The following is a 26,829-nucleotide window of genomic DNA, read 5'->3' on the forward strand; positions in this document are numbered from 1 at the left end:
TAGATGAGATTAAGTAGACAATTGCCAAATTTTTGGAATAAAACAACAATGAAGACACAAATTATCAGAACCCCTGGGATACTGCAAAGGCAGTTCTAAGAGAAAAATTTATACAACTGCAAGCCTTCCTCAAGAGAACCAAAAGAGAAGAAGTTAACAACTTAAGGGGACATCTCAAGCAACTGCAAAAGAAAGAACATTCCAACCCCAAACGCAGTAGAAGAAAAGAAATAACCAAAATTAGAGCAGAATCAAATGAAATTGAAAACAAAAGAATTATACAACAGATCAATAAATCAAAAAGTTGGTTCTTTGAAAAGGTCAATAAAATAGACAAACAAATAGCCGGGCGTTGTGGCGAGCGCCTGTAGTCCCAGCTGCTGGGGAGGCTGAGGCAAGAGAATTGTGTAACCCCAAGAGTTAGAGGTTGCTGTGAGCCGTGTGACGCCACGGCACTCTACCCAAGGGTGGTACAGTGAGACTCTGTCTCTACAAAAAAATTAAAAAATAAAAATAAAATAAAATAAAATAGATAAACCTTTGGCTAACCTAACCAGGAAAAAAAGAGTAAAATCTCTAATTCCATCAATCAGAAATGACGAAGACAAAATAACAACAGACTCCTCAGAAATTCAAAAAATCCTTAATAAATATTCTTACAAGAAACTTTATTCTCAGAAATATGAAAATCTGAAGGAAACTGACCAATACTTGGAAGCACGTCACCTTCCAAGACTTAACCAGAATCAAGTGGAAATGTTGAATAGGCCAATATCAAGTTCTGAAATAGCATCAACCATACAAAATCTCCCTAAAAAGAAATGTCCAGGACCAGATGGCTTCACATCAGAATTCTACCAAACCTTTCAAGAGGAACTAGTACCTATATTACTCAACCTGTTCCAAAATATAGAAGAAGTATGAAGACTACCCAACACCTTCTAAGAAGCAAACATCACCCCGATCCCCAAACCAGGGAAAGATCCAACAAGAAAAGAAAATTATAGACCAATATCACTAATGAATATAGATGCAAAAATATTCAACAAGATCCTAACAAACAGAATCCAGCAACACATCAAACAAATTATACATGATGACCAAGTGGGTTATATCCCAGGGTCTCCAGGCTGGTTCATATACATAAATCTATAAATATAATTCAGCACATAAACAAATTAAAAAACAAAGACCATATGATTCTCTCAATCGATGCAGAATCTGATCCAGCATCGCTGCATGATCAGAACACTTAACAAAATTGGTATAGAAGGGACATTTCTTAAACTGATAGAGGCCATCTACAGCAAACCCACAGCCAATATCGTATTGAATGGAGTTAAATTGAAATCATTTCCACTCAGATCAGGAACCAGACAAGGCTGCCCATTGTCTCCACTGCTCTTCAACATTATAATGGAAGTTTTAGCCATTGCAATTAGGAAAGAAAAGGCGATCAAGGGTATCCATATAGGGTCAGAAGAGATCAAACTTTCACTCTTCGCAGATGATATGACTGTGTATCTGAAAAACACTAGGGATTCTACTATAAAACTCTTAGAAGTGATCAAGGAATACAGCAGCGTCTCAGGTTACAAAATCAACATTCATAAATCGGTAGCCTTTATATATACCAACAACAGTCAAGCTGAAAAAACAGTTAAGGACTCTATTCCATTCACAGTAGTGCCAAAGAAGATGAAATATTTGAGATTTTATCTAACAAAGGACGTGAAAGATCTCTAAAAAAGAGAACTATGAAACTCTAAGCAAAGAAATAGCTGAAAATGTTAACAAATGGAAAAACATACCATGCTCATGGCTGGGAAGAATCAATGTTGTTAAAATACTACCCAAAGCAATATAAAATTTTAATGCAATCCCTATTAAAGCTCCACTGTCATACTTTAAAGATCTTGAAAAAATAATACTTCATTTTATACGGAATCAGAAAAAAACTCAAATAGCCAAGTCATTACTCAGAAATAAAAACAAAGCAGGAGGAATCACGCTACTGGACCTCAGACTATACTATAAGTCGAAGTGATCAAGAGCATCGTACTGTCACAAAAAAAAAGAAAGGTAGATGTATGCAACAGAATAGAGAACCAACAGATGAACCCAGCTACTTACTGTTATTTGATCTTTGACAAGCCAATTAAAAACATTCAGTGGGGAAAAAATTCCCTATTTAACAAATAGTGCTGGGTGAACTGGCTGGCAACCTGTAGAAGACTGAAACTGGACCCACACCTTTCACCAATAACTAAGACAGACTCTCACTGGATTAAAGATTTAAACTTAAGACATGAAACTATAAAAATACTAGAAGAGAGTACAGGGAAAACTCTTAAAGAAATTGGTCTGGGTGAGTACTTTATGAGGAGGACCCCCTTGGGCATTTGAAGCAGCTTCAAAAATACACTACTGGGACCTGATGAAACTAAAAAGCTTCTGCGCAGCCAAGAACGCAGTAAGTTAAGCAAGCAGACAGCCCTCAGAATGGGAAAAGATATTTGCAGGTTATTTCTCCGACAAAGGTTTAATAACCAGACTCCACAGAGAACTCAAATGTATAAGCAAGAAAAGAACAAGTGATCCTATCATAGGCTGGGGAAGGGACTTGAAGAGAAACTTCTCCGAAGAAGACAGGTGCATGGCCTACAGACATATGAAAAAATGCTCATTATACTTAATCATCAGAGAAATGCAACTCAAAACTACTTTGAGATATTATCTAACTCCACTAAGATTAGCCCATATCACAAAATCCCAAGACCAGAGATGTTGGCGTGGATGTGGACAAAAGGGAACACTTCTACACTGCTGGTGGGAATGCAAATTAATACATTCCTTTTGGAAAGATGTTTGGAGAACACTTAGAGATCTAAAAATAGGTCTGCCACTCAATCCTATAATTCCTCTACTAGGTATATACCCAGAAGACCAAAAATAACATTATAACAAAGATATTTGTACCAGAATGTTTATTGCAGCCCAATTCATAATTGCTGTGTCATGGAAAAAGCCCACGTGCCCATCGATCCACAAATGGATTAATAAATTGTGGTATATGTACACCATGGAATATTATGAAGACTTAAAGAAAGATGGAGACTTTACCTCTTTCATGTTTACATGGATGGAGCTGAAACATATTCTTCTTAGTAAAGTATCTCAAGAAAGGAAGAAAAAGTATCCAATGTACTCAGCCCTACTATGAAACTAATTTATGGCTTTCACATGAAAGCTATAACCCGGTTATAATATATGAATATGGGGAAGAGGGAGAGGGAGGGGAGGGAGGACGGGCGGAGGGTGGGTGATTGGTAGGATTACACCTACAGTGCATCTTACAAGGGTACATGTGAAACTTAGTAAATGTAGAATATAAATGTCTTAACACAATAACTAAGAAAATGCCAGGAAGACTATGTTAACCAGTGTGATGAAAATATGTCAAATGGTCTTTAAAACCAGTGTATGGTGCCCCATGATCGCAGTAATGTACCCAGCTATGATTTAATAAAAAAAAAAAATAGAAAAAATACAGTAATGTCTCAGGATATAAAATCAATGTCCACAAGTTTTTAGTATAGTAGCCTTTGTATTCGCCAATAAAGTAAGATGAGAGGCTAATTAAGGATACAACTCCCTTCACCACAGCTTCAAAGAAAATGAAATACCTAGGAATACACCTAACAAAAGAGGTGAAGGAACTGTATAAACAAAATTATGAAACCCTAAGAAAGGAAATAGCAGAGGGTATTAACAAATGGAAGAACAAACCATGCTCATGGATGGGAAGAATCAACATTGTTAAAATGTCAATACTTCCCAAAGCAATCTACCAGTTCAATGCCAACGCTATTAAAATACAAACATCATACTTTCAAGACTTGGAAAAAATGATTCTGTGTTTTGTATGGAACCAGAAAAACCCCATATAGCTAAGGCAGTACTTCTTAGTAATAAAAACAAAGCCCGGGGCATCAGCATACCAGATTTTAGGCTGTACTACAAGGCCGTAGTGGTCAAGACAGCATGGTACTGGCCCAAAAATAGACACACAGACATTTGGAATCAAATAGAAAATCAGGAAATGAAACTAACATCTTACAACCACCTAATTTTCGATAAACCAAACGAGAACATACACTGAGGGAAAGACTCCCTATTCAACAAATGGTGCTGGGAGAACTGGATATCCACATGTTGAAGACTGAAACTGGACCTGCACCTTTCTCCAATCACAAAAATTAACTCAAGATGGATAAAGGACTTAAAATTCAAGGCATGAAACAATAAAAATCCTCAAAGAAAGCATAGGAAAAACACTGGAAAATATTGGCCTGGGGAATGACTTTATGAAGAAGACTGCCCTGGCAATTGCAACAACAACAAAAATAAACAAATGGGACTTCATTAAACTGAAAAGCTTCTGCACAGCTAAGGAAACAACAATCAAAGAAAATAGGCAACCTACACAATGGGAAAGGATATTTGCATATTTTGAATCAGACTAAAGCTTGATAACTAGCATCTGTAGAGGACTCAAATTAATACACACAAAAAAGGCCAACAATCCCATAATCAATGGGCAAGAGACTTGAATAGAACCTTCTCTAAAGAAGATAGACGAATGGCTAACAAACATATGAAAACATGCTCATCATCCCTAATTATTAGAGAAATGCAAATCAAAACCATCCTGAGATTCCATCTAACCCCAGTGAGAATGGCCCACATCACAAAATCTCAAAACTGCAGATGCTAGTGTGGATGTGGAGATAAGGGAATATTTTTACACTGTTGGTAGGACTGCAAACTAATACAATCTTTTTGGAAGGAAGTATGGAGAATCCTCAAAAAACTCTCGCTAGACCTCCCATTTGATCCTGCAATCCCATTACTAGGCATCTACCCAGAAGGAAAAAAACCCTTTTATCATAAGGACACTTGTACTAGACTGTTTATGGCAGATCAATTTACAATCATCAAAATGTGGAAACAGCCTAAATGCCCACCAACCCAGGAATGGATTAACAAGCTGTGGTATATGTATAGCATGGAATACTATTCAGCCATTAAAAAGATGGAGACTTTACATCCTTTGTATTAACCTGGATGGACGTGGAAGACATTATTCTTAGTAAAGCATCACAAGAATGGAGAAGCATGAATCCTATGTACTCAAGTTTGATATGAGGACAATTAATGACCTAGTACATGCTGGGGGGTGGAAGAAGAGAAGGGTGAAGAGAAGGAAGGGAGAGGAGGAGGGTGGGGTCTTAGTGTGTGACACACCTTTTGGGAGCAAGACACGATTGTAAAAGGGACTTTACCTAACAAATGTAATCAGTGTAACCTGATTTCTTGTACCCTCAATGAATCCCCAACAATTAAAAAAAAAGAAAAAAATAGAAATGCAAATAGGGGACCTGACAATGCATGACAATGTTTTATATTATATATGCGGATAATCATGTCTCTGCATATAAGCACTGAATGTTAAGTATGAGATGCTGAAAAGCACTAAACTAGAACCATATTGTATATTTTCCTAATTAAAATATGATTAAATTCCAAATTGGTTTTTAATTGGCCTCTTTTTGATTTAATATACATTTTTACCAAAATAGATTTCAGTTAATACTTTGTGATTTTTCAAAATTGAATGCAAATAGTTCTTAATTCAAAGATTTATTATGCAATGCAGTGAATAATAAAGTTACAATCACATATCCTTTTTCATTTCACATTATTCTTTTTTTTTGGCTGGGGCTGGGTTTGACCCCACCACCTCTGGCATATGGGGTCGGTGCTCTACTCCTTTGAGCCACAGGCGCTGCCCCACATTATTCTTAAATGTGTAATGTTAAAAAAGAAATTTATTTCAAATTACTTTTATAAATATTGTTGTTTCCACCATAACATCCTTCCTTGGTTTTTTTCAAAACAATTTATCATTATGAAAAATAAAATAGCGAATATTAAAATCTGTAGAAATGTTTTGATTTTTACCTTAGTTAGTACTGAAGTAGGAAATGCTGGATGTCTTCCCTTATTTTCCCCCTTCTCTGATCACTATTAAAGAGAAGAATGTAAGAGTCATGTAAAAGCCAGTGGCATACATACTAGTTAATAACTTTGAACTAATAAGACTATGGACCACTTTGCTTTTTTGACATCACTTTCAAATCTCTTTGGGCCAAATTTTCAGTCAGCATGTGAGAATTAGCCATAGCAATCCCATTATCTTAATGAGTATTCCATGCATAACTCAAATATCTAAATAATTTGTACATATATAAAATACAAATTCTTTTTTTTTTTTTTTTTTTTTTTTTTTTTTTTTTGTGGTTTTTGGCCGGGGCTGGGTTTGAACCCGCCACCTCTGGCATATGGGACCGGCGCCCTATGAAGCTAAACAAACTTAAATCTTATATATACACCATATTTAAACATCAACTTTGCATACATCTATACATATTTTTTTCCACACTCTATCAGTCTTCTACATAGCTAAGAAGTTCAGTTATAGTCATTAAAAAGATTATCCAAAATAAGCACCTGCACAGCAGCATCTTGGATGTGGTTTGAATTAGCTATATATTTAACAGAGCATGTCAAATGTGAGGATTCCCATTCTCACGACTATATGTATTACCTACTTGAAGCCTGAATACCATACTCAATAATACACGTCAAGAAAGGAGGCATTATTTTTTACTTCCTGAAATAAATTTGATGCTTCTGAAAGACTGAAAGATTTGGAAGAAAAAGTATAGCTCTAAACTAAATTAAGTATTCACAGAACAAACACTACCACTGCAAGAGCACTTCAAATTTCCTACCACCAATGTTTCAATCCTCTTTTAAAAGAATGATTTCTAAGGTCAGAGGTTACTCCCATTTTCATGGCTGTTCAGCACCCTGGCTAATGTAGCTACCTGGGTGCCATTAAACAGTGGCAATTGCGATAATGGATATATCTGAAAGAGCAGCAAGTCATTTGAAAAGCCTGCCAACTACTATAAATACAGTGATTTTTCAATTCCACAAATTGTTTCTATAACATTTTATCTAAAACTGGCTTATATGACTCAAATACTAAAACTATATTTTTAAAATAAAATATTAATTACATGTTACATTCTAAAAGTTTCAAAGGGGACTGAAAATAAATTTAAAATGCAAATATTATCAATATCATCAAATAAGCCATAAGCAATGGTCCAACTGCTTGGATTTATGTTAATCCCAAACAGTCTCTGATATGTATATGTGTCTGTGAGTCTGTGCACACATATATCCATTTTACAAACAGAAGGAAAATAACTCTTCTTTTCGAACCCCTCTGCTAATTTTTAGTAATAATCTAACTAGCATTATGTATTATAAAGAAGATTGAACATATTCTAAAATAAATGTGTACTATATAATTTATTCATAACGAATGAAACAATATTACTTGAATATAAAAATATCAAAGATTCAAAAGAAAAATACTGAAGGCAGTAGTTTTGAAGTATTATAATGTTAGAGGGAAAGAATTAGATGGAAAAACATATATCTAAATTTCTAAAAATGCTATAATTTTTAAATAGTTTTTTACACATGGAAAGTAAGTTTTAAAAAAAGTGTAAATCCTATGTTATTTCACTGCTATAGGAAAGTATAAAATCAATTTGTATTACTGTGTCTGATAGAAGATACCTAATTCACAGAAAAATAACATAACAAATTCTGTCACTTATGGTAGTATGGTAGCATACTGAAGTATTTATATTGATCCTCATTTTTCTATTATTACCAGTGAATGCTTTAAGATGGTGAGATAGCCTCATTTTGTGCTTCCAAAACATGGAAAAACATTTAAATAGGAATGTCATGGGAACATTATTCACAAAAATCACTGGAAGACGTACATGACTTTTCTTTGCAATTTCCAAAAACTGTATCTCAAATTGGAAAAGAACTTAAAAGGAGGTGGAACCCTCTCATAGTTAGGATTTACAGCTTTAAATTATTATCCATATCAAAAATTTCCTATCTTCTCTTTATTTCAACATACAAGTAAACCAAAAATAATTATTCTTCATTTCCAAAACTGACTCTTCAATATAATAATTTAATGACCTGAACTTACATAGGAATGCAAAGTTTTTTTAATGGATAAAAAAGACAAAACATACCAAGTAAAAATACTACTTTTCAAGTTTTACTGATCAATAATTATTTGATAAAATGAAATATAATATTAAAGGTAATTACTCAAATCCCAGGATATTTTAAAATGACTTGAAGTAGTAGATGGAAAGCATCTTTAACAGTAATCACAAAGCACTTCAGTATTTATATTTTACAGAAAACCAAATTGAACAGGTTTTTTTACTGTTGTTTGTTTTCTGTTGGGGAAAGGAGCGTGGTTAGTTGAACTTAAAATATAATAATAAAAGAATATACAAATACCTTAAGACCTCTGTGGTCTAAATCACAAGATAGGGTCTCATTTAAATCCCAGACTAATTAATAGAATAGCAATATTTATTCATTCTAATATTTTTAGAATCCTTATTTCCAAAGAGTTTCTTCAAATCATAATTTTAATTTTATCCTGACACCTTTAAAGAAAAATGCACACTTCATTATATGGTCCTTGCACAATTGCACCACCTAGTGTTTCCTAGGCAATAATTCTACAAGTTTAATAAAGTTTTCTCACTATTTAAACAAAAACCACTATGGTTCCCACCATGACACCACCACACTACATCAATCATCCAAACTTGAACTTGTTACTTTTGTTTGACATATAGAAGTTTGATTTTATTTAACTTATAAAAGATTAAAAACAATAAACCATTCAGTTTGGGATTTATTAAAATTTTAGATTTAATTGTAATCTATTTAAAATATTCTAAATGTGCACTGAAATGTGTACTTCAAATATATTGAAAATGATCTTTTTTTAAAATATTCACTTTTAAAAATTCAAAATGTGCATCAATGTCAAAATTAAGAAAGGAAAAGAAGGGCGCTGGCCCCATATACTGAGGGTGGCAGGTTCAAACCCAGCCCCGGCCAAACTGCAACAAAAAAAAAAACAGCCGGGCGTTGTGGCGGGTGCCTGTAGTCCCAGCTGCTCGGGAGGCTGAGGCAAGAGAATCGCTTAAGCCCAGGAGTTGGAGGTTGCTGTGAGCTGTGTGAGGCCACGGCACTCTACTGAGGGCCATAAAGTGAAACTCTGTCTCTACAAAAAAAAAAAAAAAGAAAACTGCCTAAGCCCAGCCGTTGGAAGTTGCTGTGAGCTGTGTGACGCCACGGCACTCTATCTAGGGTGATAAAGTGTGACTCCGTCTCTACAAAAAAAAAAAAAGAAAAGAAAATAGTGGGTGGCTTCTTCACAGGTAAGCAATGGAATAGCTCCTTTTCTCCTCTCTACTCTTTTGGTTTCCTGAAGGCAAAAGAGTAGGCTCTTAGTCCTGTTCTCCACCCAGAATCACATTTTTTTTTTTTTTTTGTAGAGACAGAGTCTCACTGTACCGCCCTCGGGTAGAGTGCCGTGGCGTCACACGGCTCACAGCAACCTCTAACTCTTGGGCTTACGCGATTCTCTTGCCTCAGCCCCCCGAGCAGCTGGGACTACAGGCGCCCGCCACAACGGCTATTTTTCTGTTGCAGTTTGGCCGGGGCTGGGTCCCAAACCGCCACCCTCGTCATATGGGGCCGGCGCCCTACTCACTGAGCCACAGGCGCCGCCCCAGAATCACATTTTAAAAGCTATTTATCTGTCTATAAGAAAAGCTGCATAGTTTCCTCAATAAATAGTTATTAGATTTTTAAAAATTAATGCTCCTTTTATAGTATTAAGCAATAACTTCTTTAAACATATATCCATGAATGATAAACTATCATAATTATATTAAATATACAATATTAACCTGACATTTAATAATGTACATTATGATTACAAGTCATTATTGCTCTTCTACACGATAAGCAGGCATAAGTGATAAACTGTTCATATGAATTACTACAATCAACATTGCCTTTATACAGTTAAAACTTCATAAAATGGGCGGCGCCTATGGCTCAGTGAGTAGGGTGCCAGCCCCATATGCCGAGGGTGGTGGGTTCAAACCCGGCCCCGGCCAAACTGCAACCAAAAAATAGCCGGGCGTTGTGGCGGGCGCCTGTAGTCCCAGCTGCTCAGGAGGCTGAGGCAAGAGAATCGCGTAAGCCCAAGAGTTAGAGGTTGCTGTGAGCCGTGTGACGCCACAGCACTCTACCTGAAGGCGGTACAGTGAGACTCTGTCTCTACAAAAAAAAAAACAAAACTTCATAAAATAAGCTGAAGGGAGAAAAAGAGAAACTCAAGTAGAACAGAAAGGTACTCTAAGGCCTTTCTATAGACTTCATGATCCATTATCTATACTTAGGAGAGCCAATCCTATTCCTTTTCTAGCAGCAGACCATGGATTACGAATTCCCTGGCTGGAAAGTATACCAGTTCTCCAACTTGCCAACCTCCAGTGTTGAAAGCCAGGAGAGAGCCAAATACAATTTGGCTTAGAATAGTAGTCCTAAGTGTTAAAAGTGTGTCTGTGAGAGAGAGAGAGTGTGTGTGTGTGTGTGTGTATGAGAGAAACAAAGTGTGTGTATGTGTGAGAGAGAGAGAGGTGGGGGGGGATGAAAATGAAGGGCTTCAATCCAAATGAAAACCAGTCTAAGCTCCCCACTTAAACAGCAGAGGTATGCAATCAAATTTTCTTTGGAAAGTATCTATTTCCCTTTGTTCTCCAGCATCAGCTCTCTACCACCATGCATTTTATCTACCCTGTGAAAGTCTACCCCTGACATTTTATTTTTCATCGTCCCTTTGGATGAGGTATGATTTATATAATTTATCTGTCTAAAGCTAGACATAAGAACAATTGAAGGTGATATCACTGGTGCCCAATCCACCTAGAAACACTGAAATGTTCCTGGACCACTGTGTAGAGGCTGAAGGTATACAATATAACACGTCCTTGACTAAAAATAAATAAATAAACAAACAAACAATGATCTACAAAAGCTTGCAGCTTGCTCTTCCAGCCCCTTTCATCTCTTCTGACAGGTTCCTGTCACTTACCACACAAACTAAGCTTTATAATGATATGACAGGCTGAGATGGTCCTGTGAAACACACCTTGGTTTGAAAACTTTTTCTTACTTACATAAAACCAAAAACTTTCCCTTTACTAAACTGATGTGGGGTCTTGCTCCCATGATCTTAAAAGCTGACTGTAATAATAAAATCTCCTAAGAACTGAAAGCCATGTCTCTCAGGATTCTAAGCCTAACCTAGGACCCCAAAGGACTATGAAATGCTAAAATGTGGGATGCTATGTGAGAGTAATACTTGGAAGAGCCTTCACCTGTAATTACTCCTCTAATCAGCAAAAGAGATAGGGTAACATTCATTCCTATTCTCCAGAAGAATAAAAGGAAAGTGGAAAACACTAAGGAGCTATTTTGTGCATGAACTATGTGGAAAGAGATAACGCAGAGCCTTGAGCATGCAACTCAGAGCAAAACAGTGAAGTACATTTTAAATTAAAGACGAAAGAAGACAAAGACGATTCATCTCCACATAAAGCTTGAATTCTAAACATAAAAGAGAAAGAGAAGTAAACCCACTCAATCTATCCAACCCCAGAGGTCTCCATGGAAAGTTGCCTTGGAACTGAAAAGGGGTCAGGGGATTCTGTTCCTGAGAAACTATAGACTGAAGCCAGACACTGCATAGAGTTGCAATTCAAATTCTCTTGAATTCAGTATTCAAAACATTTTAAATGTTGAATTTAGCCAAAAGTGGTCCCAAACTGGTAAGTAACCTCAAATGCATAGCGGAAGTAAACACAATCCCTCTTATAAGAATAGATACACTTTTATTCCAGAACCTAAAGACTTTCCTATTTAATTTTTCAAAGAAAAAGGACATGATGAAATGAGATATCATGAAAAAGAACCAGTAAAATCAACAGAAATCGGGGGGGGGGACCTCAAAAACAGTATGTTAGAATTATCAGATACACTGATCAAGCTAAAAAGCTTCTGCATAGCTAAAGGCACAACAACTAAGGCAAACCTTCAGAATGGAAGAACATATTCACAACCTTTAGAATGGAAGAACACATTCACATATTACAAATCTGACAAAGGCCTAATAACCAGAATCTACAGAGAACTCAAAATAGTCGAGAAAAGAACTAATAACCCCATTTATTACTGGGCAAGAGACATGAACTGAACCTTATCCCAAAAGACAGACAAATGGCTAACAAACACATGAAAAAATGCTCATTGTCCACATCAGAAAGTCTCAAAGCTGAAGATCCTGGCATGGATGCAGAGAAAAAGAAAAATTTATACACTGTTAGTGGGAGTGCAAACTAATACAGCCTTTTTGGAAAGAAGTATGGCAAATTCTCAAAAAGTTAAAAATAGACCTTCCATTTGATCCTGCAATCCCATTACCAGATATCTACCCAGAAGAAACAAATATCATTTTACCATAAGGATATTTGCACTCAAATATTTACAACAGTTCAATTCACAATCACCAAGATATGGAAACAACCCAAGCTCTTATAAATCCATGAATGGATAAATAAACTGTGGTATATGAATACTTTCAGCCATAAAGATGGAGACTTCACATCTTTTGTATTTACCTGGAAGGATTTGGAGAACATTCTTATTTAAAAGTATCGCAAGAGGCTCAGCACACGTAGATCAGCGGCTAGGGCACCAGCCACATTCATCAGAGCTGTCGGGTTGGAGCCCAGCCCAGGCCTGCCAAACAACAATGACAACTACACCCAAAAAATAGCTGAGCATTGTGGCGAGCACCTGTAGTCTCAGCTACTTGGGAGCCTGAGGCAAGAGAACCACTTAAGCCCAAGAATTTGAGGTTGCTGTGAGCTGTGACACCACAGCACTCTATCAAGGGCAACATAGTGAGACTCTTTCTCAAAAAAAAAAAAAAAAAGAAAGAAAGAAAAGTATCACAAGAATGGAAAAGCAAGCATCCAACGTACTCTATACTAATATGAAACAGCAGATGAACAACTACACACCCACATGAGAGGAAAAACACATTTAAATTCAAGAAAGTGGAGGGGGGGTGTGTGGCAAACTCTCATCTATGGGGTACAATGTAAGGAGTATATGGCACACCTTCTGGGTGAAGGACCCAACTGCAACTTGGACTTTACAAATGCAAACAATGTAATCTAATTTTTTATACCCTTACATTAATCTGAAATTGAAAATAAAAAAAGAATTGCCCTTTCACAATGCCTTTGCGCATTATGGTGGCAGCAGGTGCGACATGCAGAATGACACCATGAGTTCACCAACCTGAACATGCAATGGAAATCCTCGGCCAGCAACCGCATTATCAGTGCCAAGAACCCCACGTCCATCCAAATTAACGTGTGGAGGTTAACAAGATTACTGGCAAATTTAATGGCCAGTTTAAAACCTACCCTATCTGTGGGGCCATTTGCAATACAGATGAATCAGATGATTCCATCCATTCTCACAATGGCCAAAGCCAATGTCATCTTTTCCAAGAACCTCTGACTAGAGAGAATCAGAGATATGGAATGTTTGTCATAAATAGTAAAACACCACTCCTGCCAAAAAGAATTATCAGGTACAGATAACAAAATAACTTTACTTAATATTTAAAGACATTAAAAAAACAGAGTTGATAATACTGCAGAGAACAATAACTATTTTAAAAGACTTTAACAGATTTTAGAGAGATGGAAAACCAGAAATGAAAAACATAATTAAAATTAAAAATGAAATAGAAAGAATATCAGAACTAAAAATCATGAATGAGTTGAAAATATAGTTTAATAAGTAATCCCATTAAAAAGTAAGCAAAAATTTCTTTTTTCTTCTTTTTTTTTTTTTTTTTTTTGAGACAGTCTTACTGTGCTGCCCTATGTAGAGTTCCTTAGCCTCATTCTAGCTCACAACAACCTCAAACTTCTGAGCTCAAGGTATTCTCTTGCCTCTGCCTCCTCCACTACAGGCATCCCCGCCATACAACTCCCCAGCTAATTTTTCTTTCTTTTTTTTTTTTTTTTTCCCAGTAGAGACATGGTCTTGCTTTTGCTCAGATTGGTCTCAAACTCCTGAGCTCAGGTGATTCACCTGCCTTAGCCTCCCAGAGTGTGGCATTATAGAGGCATGAGCCACCATGCCTGGCCTAAGCAAAGAATTTGAACAGCCATTTCTCAAAAGAAGACATACAAATGGCCAACTGGTATATGAAAAAATGCTCACTAGTCACATCATAAGGGAAATGCAAATCACAACCACAATGGGACATCATCTACCCCAGTTAGAATAGCTATTACCAGAAAGACAAAAAATAACAGACACTGCTAAAGATGCAGAGAAAAGGGAACTCTTACTATACACTGTTGTTAGGAACATAAATGAGTACAACCACGATGAAAAAAGAATGAAATCCCATCATTTGCAGCAACATGGATAGAGGTGGAGGTCATTAAGTTAACGAAAACAACCTAAGCAAAGACAGAAAAGTATTGCATGTTCTCATTTATACATGGAAGCTAAAAAAGTGGATTTCATGAAGAGAGAGAGTAAATTGGTGGTTACTGGAAACAGGAAGGGGGAGAGAGGGAGGATAAAGAGAAGTTAATTAATGGGAACAACTAAACAGAAGAAAGAAAACCTGGTGTTCATTTGATTAGTAATGTGACTAAAGTTAACATTAATCTACTGTACATTTCAAAGTAGTTAGAAAAGAATAATTCAAATGTTCCTAGAATAAAGACAAATATTTAAGGTAATGGATATCTCAGGTACCTTGATCTGATTTGAACATATCAAATTGTCACATGTACTCTGAAAATATGTACATCTATTATGTAACACAGTAAAAAAGCAACCCAAAACAAAAAAATAAATAAATATTAGAGGCAATTCCAAATTAAATTTAAAAAGCAAGCATGTGATACAGCTGCTCGGGAGACTGAGGCAAGAGAATCGTGTAAGCCCAAGAGTTAGAGGTTGCTGTGAGCCGTGTGACGCCACGGCACTCTACCCGAGGGCGGTACAGTGACTCCGTCTCTACAAAAAAAAAAAAAAACACAGATCTAAAATATACAAAAATTCAAAATAAAAAGACAAAAAAATGATTTATCATGAAAATACTAACAAAAAGATGGTCATTGCAGTTGCATTAATTTCAAGCAAAAACTTAAAATGACTGTGAGATAAAAGTATTGCTAGAGATAAAAAGGATCATGTCATAATGACAGATGTTCAACTCACCGTGAAAACAATTATAATAAATATGCATCCAATAACATGGCTTGAAAATATATAAAGCAAAAATTAACAGAACTAAATCGTAACTGGCAATTAGAAAAAGAAATTGATTCTAAAAGAATTGATAAAGAAGATTTTAAAACACCATTAACAAACTTATCCCAAGCATGCAGAGAACACTATCCTCAAAAGCTACAGAATTTATACTCTTTTCAAACTCAATTTGGAAATTTAAAAATCAAATAGGCCATAAAATCTTAAAAATCTTGACAAATGTTAAGGTACTTAGATCATACAGAACACATTTTCTAGCTAATTTAGCTAGAAATTGACAACAAGAATAGAATGAAAATTAACGTCCATATGTTAAAAATCAAGAAACACGCTTCTAAATAACCATGGGTGAAAGAGTAACATGACTAGAAAAGTTTAGGTACATGTTATGAATTTACAATAATGAAAATACCATTTGTGCTAAGCAACCATATCAAGTTAAAAATAAAAAGAGCTGCAAAATAAACTCAGAGTAATCAGAAGGAAATAACAAAATTAGCAGAAAGTAATGAATTCAGAAACAAAAGCACCACAGAGTTGAGAAAGTATTTTATACTTTTGAAGAAAAAAGAAAAGGTACTATACATTAGCATAAAAGGTATTTTAAAACTATTCTCATAATGAATTAAGAATTAAGAAGACAGACATATGAACACACCTACAGTGAAAGCTACTTCCACCAAGGTTCTTATCTTGTAGTTACAAGTAATAAGGAAGGGAGATCCCAAATATACTAATTATGCAGTAAAGATACAGAAGTGCTTACTCTCTCCCTTACCTGTGTAATCTCTTACTGCTTCCCTCCATGCCAGAGCTTTCTGTAATACAATCTTACACATCTTCAAATGCATCAACAACTGCTTTCTTTCCTTGCTTTATGTAAAATTTGGTTCTGCCATAGTTACACCATTGGCTTCTCCTATGTCCTCAATATGTTCTTTATCTCACACATCCCCAATGGCATTAACTATATTTCATATCAAGAAGAAAATGAAACAACAAAAAAACCTTCCACTATTCTCAATTACCACTACTCCTCAATTTAAAAAACAACTCTTAAAAATTTTCTTCACATCCTCATTTCATATTCACAATCCTCAGACCCTCACCTCCCCTAGGAAACTGCTTCCTCTAAAGTCACCAATGATCTTGTTTCCAAGCTACTGGACTTTTCTCAGCCCTTATCTCACTTGGTTGAGGTTTCTCCTACTGACACTGTTATCCATCCTTTCTTCCTGGAAATATTTACTCTCTTGCTGAAAATATTCTCCCCAAACTAATTTACTTATCATCCCTCTGACCACTCTTTCTGAAGCACCATTTTTTATTTTCATCTCTAGTATGCCTCCGAATTCTATCCCAGGTCTTTTTTCTTCTCACTTTATCCACTACTCCTAGATAGTCTTATCTTCTTCCATACCTTCAACTTCCATTTAAAAAATTAAATCTCAAGCATACACCTGTAGGAAAATATACTTTCTTTCCTTCATCTACCTCAACTCCTAGCATAAGAATTCCTGCATATAAAATTACTTGCCAAAGAATAAAACTGAATTCCTCATCTTCACCAAGCAAGCCTACTTTCCTGTGGTTCCAGTTTTAGTTAGTCTATAATACTATCATTTACTCAATTGCCTAAGGCAGAAACCTGCATATAGGCCTTTGCTTCTCCTCCTCCCTGGTTGCTTGCATCCAATCAATCACTATTCACTAAAGTCTACTTTAAAAATGTCTTTCAAATTGATTTAAACCACTAAAGTCTACTTTAAAAATGTCTTTCAAATTGATTTAAACCTCTTCTCTAAAATATCAGCATTAATTCTAAGATTTCAAAAACCAAGACCCTAGAATTTATTTCTTAGAATAATATAAACTTTTCCTAGTTCCATAAGAAAAATTAGATTTAATTTATTTATACATTCATCTATATACACTTAACTATGTTTAAATGTCTCCTATATTTACAAAAAGGAAACAAAATAACAAAAAAAAGTGCCCACTACTCTCAACTATATCCTTCTACTCCCAACTTAATTCATTTATTCACTAAATTCATTCACTCATGATTTCTTGAACACCTCATATATTCTAGCCACTGTGCTAGGAAAATTCATTCACTCATGGTTTCTTGAATACCTCATATATTCCAGCCACTGTGCTAGGAAAAGAGATAGAATTTATACCCTAAAGAATTATTCAGACTGCTGCACATACAAACACCTTTAATTTTTAATAATCTTAGCTATGAAAAATAAATCCAATAGATTTTACTCCTTCAAAAAAAGGGCAACGAGATGTCAGAGATCAACAGTGTCCCTTAATGCATTGCAGGTAAAAGTGCAACATATGATTGCACAATAAAAACAGTCCTAGGTAAGAAGACCTCTTTTGGTAGAATTCACACGGCCCTATGACTTTAATTCCAAGTCTCTGGGATCTAGAGGTTTGAACCACAGAACTAAAATTTCCTATATATACAAAATCACGGGAGGTGCCTGTGGCTCAGTGAGTAGGGCGCTGGCCCCATATGACAAGGGTGGAGGGTTTCAACCTGGCCCCAGCCAAACTGCAACAGAAAAATAGCCCAGTGTTGTGGCAGGCACCTGTAGTCCCAGCTACTCGGGAGGCGGAGGCAAGAGAATCACCTAAGCCCAAGAGCTGGAGGTTGCTATGAGCTGTGACGCTACAGCACTCTCTGGAGGGCGATAAAGTGAGACTCTGTCTCTAAAAAAAAAAAAAAAAAAAAGATAAATAAATAAATAAAATCACACTTGGGAGTATCCCTCTGTCAGCATCAGCAGAACTGCCACCTATGAATTCTCAAAACCTAGTCTGCCAGATGTATATTTTCCTAAGAGGTCTTCACACTTGGTTCTGAAGATTGTGATTTCATATTCCAATTGTCTTCCATTTCAGAAGCATCCTGTTCAAATAAAAATCCATTTGCACCCCAGCCAGCCAGCCCAAGCAATAAAATGAGATATAAATGGCATTACCTAAGAGCCAAGTGGGTAACCAAACCTCCCATAAGAAGTTCTAATAACTAAAGTGATTCTCAACTGAGGAGATAGGGAGGGATATAGAATCCAAAAGGGGCTTTGTCAAATTACACACTAAAGATTATGGTATGAAATAGGCACTCTCAGAACTAGCAAATGTTCTTTCTAGGAATGTTAAAAATACAAAGACATGTGCCCAATGCAATTCACTATAGCACTATTCGTAACAGCCAAGGAACAGAATTAACCCAAATGTCCATCAATAGGGAACTGGTTAAACAAACCATTATACATCTACATAATGGGGTTCTATGCAGCTGTTAAAAAAAAAAGGAATAGAAAATATTTTTATGCATTCCTATGACATGATCTCCAGAATAAAGTAGTCAATGAAGAAAACAGAGTATATAGTATCCTACTTTTTATATAAGAAAGACACACACTTTTTTTTTAATGGAAGGATAAGTCAAAAAGTAATAAAAATGGGGTGGCACCTGTGGCTCAGTGAGCAGGGCACGGGCCCCATATGCCGAGGGTGGCGGGTTCAAGCCCGGCCCCGGCCAAACTGCAACAAAAAAATAGCCGGGCATTGTGAAGGGCGCCTGTGGTCCCAGCTACTCGGGAGGCTGAGGCAGGAGAATCGCCTAAGCCCAGGAGCTGGGGGTTGCTATGAGCTGTGTGACACCACGGTACTCTACCAAGGGCAATAAAGTGAAACTCTATCTCTACAAAAAAAAAAAAAAGTAATAAAAATGATTATGGAAAGAGAGATAAAGAGATCAATGTAGAGTGAAAAAGTATGTGGGCTAGTCTTCTCTCAGTATGTCTTGCTTTGTAGATTTTATTTGGAAACCACACAATAGTTTACAAAATTACAATGTAAGATTAAATAAAAATGAGGTGGGAAAAGCCATCCTAAAAACCAAAAGCAAAATGAAATCGAACTATATTACAAGTTACTGCAAGTAACTTTGAACACAGCAATTTCTTGTTCATCTCCATAGGAATCCTTGAAGGGGGGGACAGCTTGAAGAGACAGGAGAATTTACTAGTTTAGGTGATCATATGCTAGTAATGACATTGATATTATTATTCTAAAACTATATTTGTTTTAGTATAAGTTTAAATAATTATATTTATTTAACATTTAGCACCAAAGTTTCAGTATGAGAAAAGAAATACAAAAAATAAAATTAAAGAAGTGAAAATCCTGCATTATTCAACTGAGTAATTTGAACTAGAAATATAAGTAAGAATTCATGATTCATTTTCTCTTTAAAAAAAATACATATTTCCTAGTTCCGTCCACTAAAAAGACCTAGAAACAATGACCAACATACTAATAGTCAAATTGTAGCATTAACATATGTTTCCCAAAGAATCAGGGCTCCTTGGAGAAATGGGTGATTCCAAGTCTGAAATAGGAAATGTACACGATGAGCCTCAAACACTCTTCCGTGCTAGAAATACATGACAACTCTCAACGGCTACTGGGATTACATCAAAAGGTCTCAGGAGCCAACATGAAAGGACTAATAATTTTGAAAAACATTTGAGTTGGGCATCATCTTCTAAAACCAAACATTCATATATCAGATGGCCCAATATTTCTAATTATAGGTATACATTCCCCCCCAAACCTGCACATATACAAAAGATGATATATATATATAAGAATGGGTGTGTCTTCAGAATATCAAAAACCTGAAAAAAATCTAAATGTTCATCAACAGGACAGTAAATGAATAAATCATGAACATTCAAACAGAATACCATACAGCAAACAAATCATAGTAACATGGAGTGATATGGATGAACCTTAGCAATATAATATTAAAAAAAGAAAATGTGAATTGTTGCCAAAGTCATTGCTTTAAACTATTAAAGTGTAAGTTTAATAAGAATAGTTTAATAGAAATGATTATTACACTTCAAAAAAAATTAATAAAGAGGAAAAAAAGAAGGTTCTCATAATGAAATTTTAGGTTTTTTTTTTTTTTTTTTTTTTTTTGTAGAGACAGAGTCTCACTGTATGGCCCTCCGGTAGAGTACCGTGGCGTCACACGGCTCACAGCAACCTCTAACTCTTGGGCTTACGCGATTCTCTTGCCTCAGCCTCCTGAGCAGCTGGGACTACAGGCGCCCACCACAACGCCCGGCTATTTTTTTTTTGTTGTTGCAGTTTGGCCGGGGCTGGGTTTGAACCCGCCATCCTCGGCATATGGGGCCGGCGCCCTACTCACTGAGCCACAGGCGCCACCCGAAATTTTAGGTATTTTTAAAAAGCCATCTTATCAAATATATAACTCCCAAAATGGCAAGGACATGTTGGCCATGCTGATCTTAGGTAACATTAATTAAAACCCAAAATATACTGAAAGTGAAAGCAAAATGTCAGTATGTTTGGGTTTCCTAAAACTAAATACACAGACATGAATTATTTGTTCAAATAAAAACCACTCATTTGAAAACAGCAATATTTTAACAGTAATCTAGATTTCTAGTTGCTCTTCATTAACCTATCTTCAACATAGTCTTTCCATCTTAAATCCAAGAGACACTTAAGCATGAATACTCTTTTTTGTTTTTTTTTGTTTGTTTGTTTGTTTTTTAAGGAACTGGGATAGCCTCCATGTTACAAAATAGAATTAAAGTTCCCCTCTTTATATAAAACAATATTTCATATTCTATTAAAAGACAAATGCTTCTTTATAGCCCCAAATTGTAAAAAGTTCTTTCACTAGTATCAACGTTTATAATAATATGCATTTGAGCATTCTTAAACTGCGAAGAATATTAATGTAAGTTCCTTTATAAAAAGGTAAATGTTCTCTATTAGTTCTCTTTTATGTTGTTTTCCCCATTATTCCCACAGAAAGAAATATACCTGCTCCAATGTATGAAAAGATTTTTATTTTCAATAGATTCCATAGCACAATAATAAAGTGCCAATTTTAAAAGATTTATATCTATATTAGGTAACAAGTATTTAACAGATACCTGTGAGGAACGAAGAAGGGTTAGTGTGTACAAAAATACAGAACAACCTTAGAAGGAACAACATTTGCTAGCATAGCAAAATGACTATAGTCAACAATAACCTAGGTATATTTTAAAATAAGAGTGGAATTGGAATGTTCCTAACACAGAAGTGCTAAATGGGTGGATAGCGATGGATACCCAATTACCCTAATTTGATTAATTCACATTGTATCGCTGCATCAAAACATCACACGTACCCTATAAAAATGTACAACTATTATGCACTCATAATAACTGAAAATAAACATTTTTTAAAGATACATAAAAAGTCATTCAACTAAAACAACTAGCTAGACAATGTCAGGACGATTATGGGGTATAAGGATAGTATTTCCTCTTTTAGAGTTTACCACTTAGTTGAGAAGACAAAGTATATAAATAATAAAACAAAAATGCAGAACATTTAAGAAGAACTTTGTAACTAAATGCCAAATAAAAGGCACTAACACAAAAGCTATCACATTACATAATACATATACAAAGAGTGGTTAGAAACAGCTTCCTAGAAGAAACTGAACCCACAATGTGTTTTCTCAAATAAGTAGCACACATTCAGAAAATAACAGAAGAAGAATTATATATAAGAACCAAAATTTTTTTCAGCATAAAATAAATACAATCATGTCTAAAGATGATTTCTATTAAGGAGTACAGTTAAGAAAAGTTAGAAAGATAGGTTGCTAGTAAACTTAACCTGTCTGGGCCTATAGGCATTGAAAGAAAAGTATCCAATATACTTTTCACTGACACTCAGAGAAAGTAATGGTATTTTGAAAGCATATGGTTATCCCCACACCAATATACCAGGGAGAGGGGAAGAATGGACATAAAAATAGGCTTGATTTAATTTTACCAGCTTTTGTGAAGTAATAATAAAATCACTAATGAATAATGTGAATTCTTTGACTGTTAAATTCTATTTATGAAATATGATTCTGCTTTTTCTTTTGTTCTCTTTAAAGACTAATCACTTACTTCAAGGTTGTGAGAAGTATTCCCCCCACACCCCAATCTTGGTACATGTCAGAGCCAGTTATTTTTGCAGCTTTGAAGTTGCTTAAAGATCCGTCATTTGGTTAGGTCAGGGGACAGATGTCTGGGGTGTTTTGTCCTCCAGGATGCTATTTTTCCTTAATTCATCTGTATTTAGAAATGATTTATTCATTTTGAAGTGTGGAGCATTTTTTTTAAAGATTAAAAAAAAAACAAGTCCCATGTCAACCTTATCATATTCAAGGCATAATTTTCCTTTCATCTATTTTGTGTAACTATTAAAACATCAATCTGATGCTTTAAAATTTTTTTTCTTGATAAGTAGGGCACTTGATATGAAATTTGAAGAAAAAATTTTCTAACTTTACTTTGAAATAATTTCATACTAATAGAAAAGTTGCAAAAACAAATAAAAAGAACTACTATACACCCATCACCCAGCTTCCCCAATTGTTAACATTTTACCTCATTAAACTTAATATTCTCTCATATACACAAACACACAAATTTTTCCTGAACCATTTGAAATAAAGTTGCAGACACAATGTCTCATTATCCCTTGATACTTTAGCATATAGCTCCTAAAACTAAGGACACTCTCCTACATAACCTCAGTACAACCATCAAAATCAATAAATAATATCAACATGATTTTATCATTTAAACCAGAGACCAATTCAAATTTCATCTGTTGTTCCAATAACGTTCAAGATCCAACCCACCATCATGCTTTGCCTTTCACTGTCATGTCTCTTGGGTCCACTTCAATTTGGAACACTTCCTGTCTTTTCTTGACTTCGACATGTCTGAAGCATAAAGGCTGATTACTTTATAGGATTTTTTCTCAAGATGGGTTCTTCTGATGTTTCCTTGGGGTTAGATACGGGCTATGTACTTCTGCCAAGAATACCACAGAACTGATGCTACTCTCTAGGTTCAATGTTTCAGGAGGTGCACAACATCAATTTGTCTCATTATTTGGATTGGTAACTTCTATCACTTGGTTAAGACAGTATCTGCTATGATTTTCCTCAGTTAAGAAGTATTTTGTTGGCAAATATTTTGAAAGTATGCAAATGTCCTGTTTCTCATTGAATTTTTGCCTACTAGTTACAGAACTCATTGATGATTCTGCCCAAATCAGTTATTACTATGAGGGTTGCCAAAGGTGATTCTCTAATTCCAGCATTTTTTTCTACATTAATTAGTATTCTACTATAAGGTAGAGCTTTCTGTTCCACCTCTTTTACTTACTAATTTATTGACATCAGTGTGTACTCGTGGATTTCAATTTATTCAATGCGTTAAGTCTATCATTATTCACTTTGACATTCAAAATGTCCCAGATTTGGCAGGGGAGTTCCTTCAATCTTGGTCCTATGTGTTTTTGACATGATTTATCATTATTTCAGCACTTCATTGCTTTCTGATACAGCAAGCCATTTCTCTAAAAAGCCCTGATTCCTTTTAGTAGAAAATGGTAGTTTAAAGCAGAAATCTGGGCAGTAGTATGTTCATTGCTACTAGAATGTCATCACTTCTAGGCCCCCTCAAGCTAGGAAATACATGTAGGTCTACACAGAGATACACAATATATATATACATACACATGGCCCACTGCTGGTTTAACAACTGAAAGGATTGCATTTCTAATTCTTGTCTTAAGATCACCCCAAGAACAAGATTATGATGCACATATAACAGTTTGATATAACCCCTCAAAAAAGTCTAATGGAAATAGAAAAGATGAGACAGAGAAAGACAAGCAAGACAACCTCCTCTACAAACGCACTAGACTGAGAAAGTGTTACCCAGAAACAGTCACACCTCCAATCCATAACAAGTACTCCATCTTGTTGAAAGCTGGCATTATTTAATAGGGCAACCATTGTAGTATGGAAATGAAAAACTTCTGAAGCACTGCTAAGTAGGTTCATCACTGACTGTAGGTTCTTCAAAAAGAAAAGGCCAATAGACACAAAAGGCCTGTATAATTCCATGTGAAATATGCAGATGGGTCAAATACATAAAAACAAAAAGTAGATTAGTTGCCAGGAGCTGGAGAGAGGTGGAAATAAGGAATAAGTGCTAACGCATATGAGATTTCTTTTGGTGCTGATGAAAATGTGTATAGTGGTTGCTATAGTTTCTCCCAAAGTTTGCACTTTGGGAATATAATCTCCATTGGGATTATATCTAGAAATAGGTTTTTAGGAGATAATTAAGGTCAAATGAGGTCATAGGGTAGGGCCCTAACCTAATACAACTATGGCCTCATTAAAAAAAAAAAAAAAAGAGCCCTTTGAAATGTTCCCTTTCTCTTGCCATGAGATGCCTTCAGCCACATAGCAAGAAGAATCTCACCAGACACTGTCCCTCAACCTTGGGCTTTCCAGCCTCCAAGACTGTAAGAAATAAATTTATTCTGTCTATAAACTACCCAGTCTTGAGTATTCTGTTACAGCAACAGAAAATGATCTGAGTGGTGGGGTGGAAAACTTTTGAACATTCTAAAAACTACTAAATTGTACACTTTTAAAGTGAATTTTATGGTTTATAAACTATATCTCAATAAGAAAGGGAAAACAATACTGCAAGACTCTATAATGGCCCACCAAACATTAACTTCTGAAGATACTCATGTTCCCAAACTTTCATGGCTTTTCTGTACACCAAATACAGCAATTCTGACAGACAACTTTGCCAATTAGGTAGAAAGGTGCTTCATTAGAAAAGATCAATTTGACAAAGATATCATTGTAATTTTCAGTTTTTTACTTCATTAGTTCTCAGAAGCCAAACTTATCATGGTTAACTTTTTATTGCATTTAAACATGTAGGTATACTTTGGAATTTCACTGTTAGACTTCTGTAATCGGTGGTTTTGGAATATTCAATTCAGCAAATGTATGGTGCATGGTTTAGGGACTCAATTTCAGCCACAATTTGTCCATTTGCTGGCATATCCCAGATCTAAGTCTGTTGTGAAGTTTTTATCCAGTTGTTAATGAAATGTCTGTGGGGAACATTCTCTTTATAATGGAAAGTGAATTCTCTTCTTACTGTCATGATGAACTTGGGTTTGGCTAACCAGAGAGCACAGTTAACTTTTTCTTCAATGCTTGCCATCTTCAATCAGAAGAATTGAAATGACAGAATTAAAGTAAAAATTTTGTTATTCAAAATTCACAAAAATAAATGAGTATAAAACAAATTTAAATAATTACACTTTCAAATAATGTTTTTCTAAATCTGTAACACTTATACTTGTGAAGTTATTAAAGCTTAAAACTGCACTAAGATTTTTGAGATATTCTGTACTTTTAACTTACATAAAAACCTCAAATTTAGCCATAGTTATGCAAAAGGAAATGGTAGCTGGGAAATTTAGAATACCATAACTTATGCAACTTGTACCCTTCTAATGGTAGTGATGATTTCCTTTTCAAAAAAAAAAAGGGAGGGGAATAAAGAATAAGTATAATAATTGCTTAAGTAGAAAACCAAGTACAATTGAGCAAGGGCCTCATTAACTGGTGAGTTAACTGGTCATTTTAAAATCTAAAGGTTCAATAAAAGACATCCTGTGATGCTAAAAGAACTGAATTAATAATCATCATTCTGAAAAATTCACTGAAAAAAGCTTGGAAAGTGACCAAAGAGTAGAAAAATTCCATTGGAATATAAAATGTAGAAGCTGGCAATAACATTAGATTCAGTGATTATGAAAATTATAAACCAATAAACCTAACTTTTACTGGTAGGAAAATAAATGGAAAAAATAAAATATGCTAAAAACTAGGCAAAATAGGTTTCTGAAAGCCTGACCAAGGAAGCAAAGAGAAAGTTTAGAAAGTCTTCCAGGTTTCCTATAACACACACCCATTAAGTGGATACAATTAACTTTACATTCCTTTATACACATATCACAAAAATTATACACAGACTTTGTGTGTGTGTGTGTGTGTGTATTTAATGTGTGGCCCAAGACAACTCTTCTTTCAATGTGATGCAGAGAGGCCAAAAGGTTGGACATCCCTAAACATTCATTTCTAAGTGTTATCTAATATATACAAACTATCCAAAGGAAAATAATAAATGTTACTTTTAAGAACTGGTTCTAGGCCCAATGTTAGCTAAATATTTTCTGCCATGACATAGATGACTGCCAGACATGACCACCAAGTATCTAATAAACTAAAAAGGAAATAACAGACCTGGTCAAGGTCCCTTTCAGAGCAGCTAAAACAATCAAGAGTAAGTGCATTTACACAAATATGGACCAAAAAGCACAACTACTTCCAGAATGACCAAACCAAAACAGGATAGGATTTATTCTAACACATGAAGGTCATAAACAGGCTAAGCATAGAAT

The 26,829-nt window shown here is 35.3% G+C and overlaps 1 protein-coding gene across 4 annotated transcripts in view; it reads right to left on the reverse strand.

Moving 5' to 3' along the window:
- Positions 1 to 26,829, reverse strand: part of WDPCP (WD repeat containing planar cell polarity effector) — a 495,763-nt gene that overhangs the window by 431,028 nt on the left and 37,906 nt on the right. For 2 of the 4 annotated variants that reach the window (XM_053586755.1, XM_053586758.1), the window contains exon 2: positions 6,025 to 6,087. The exons of the other annotated variants lie outside the window; for them this stretch is intronic. The gene's annotated coding sequence lies outside the window, so the exon portion shown is untranslated. The remainder of the gene's footprint in view (positions 1 to 6,024; positions 6,088 to 26,829) is intronic. 4 annotated transcript variants of the gene reach the window in all.

Source organism: Nycticebus coucang, chromosome 4 (assembly GCF_027406575.1).
Source record: "Nycticebus coucang isolate mNycCou1 chromosome 4, mNycCou1.pri, whole genome shotgun sequence".
Taxonomy (NCBI): Eukaryota; Metazoa; Chordata; class Mammalia; order Primates; family Lorisidae; genus Nycticebus; species Nycticebus coucang.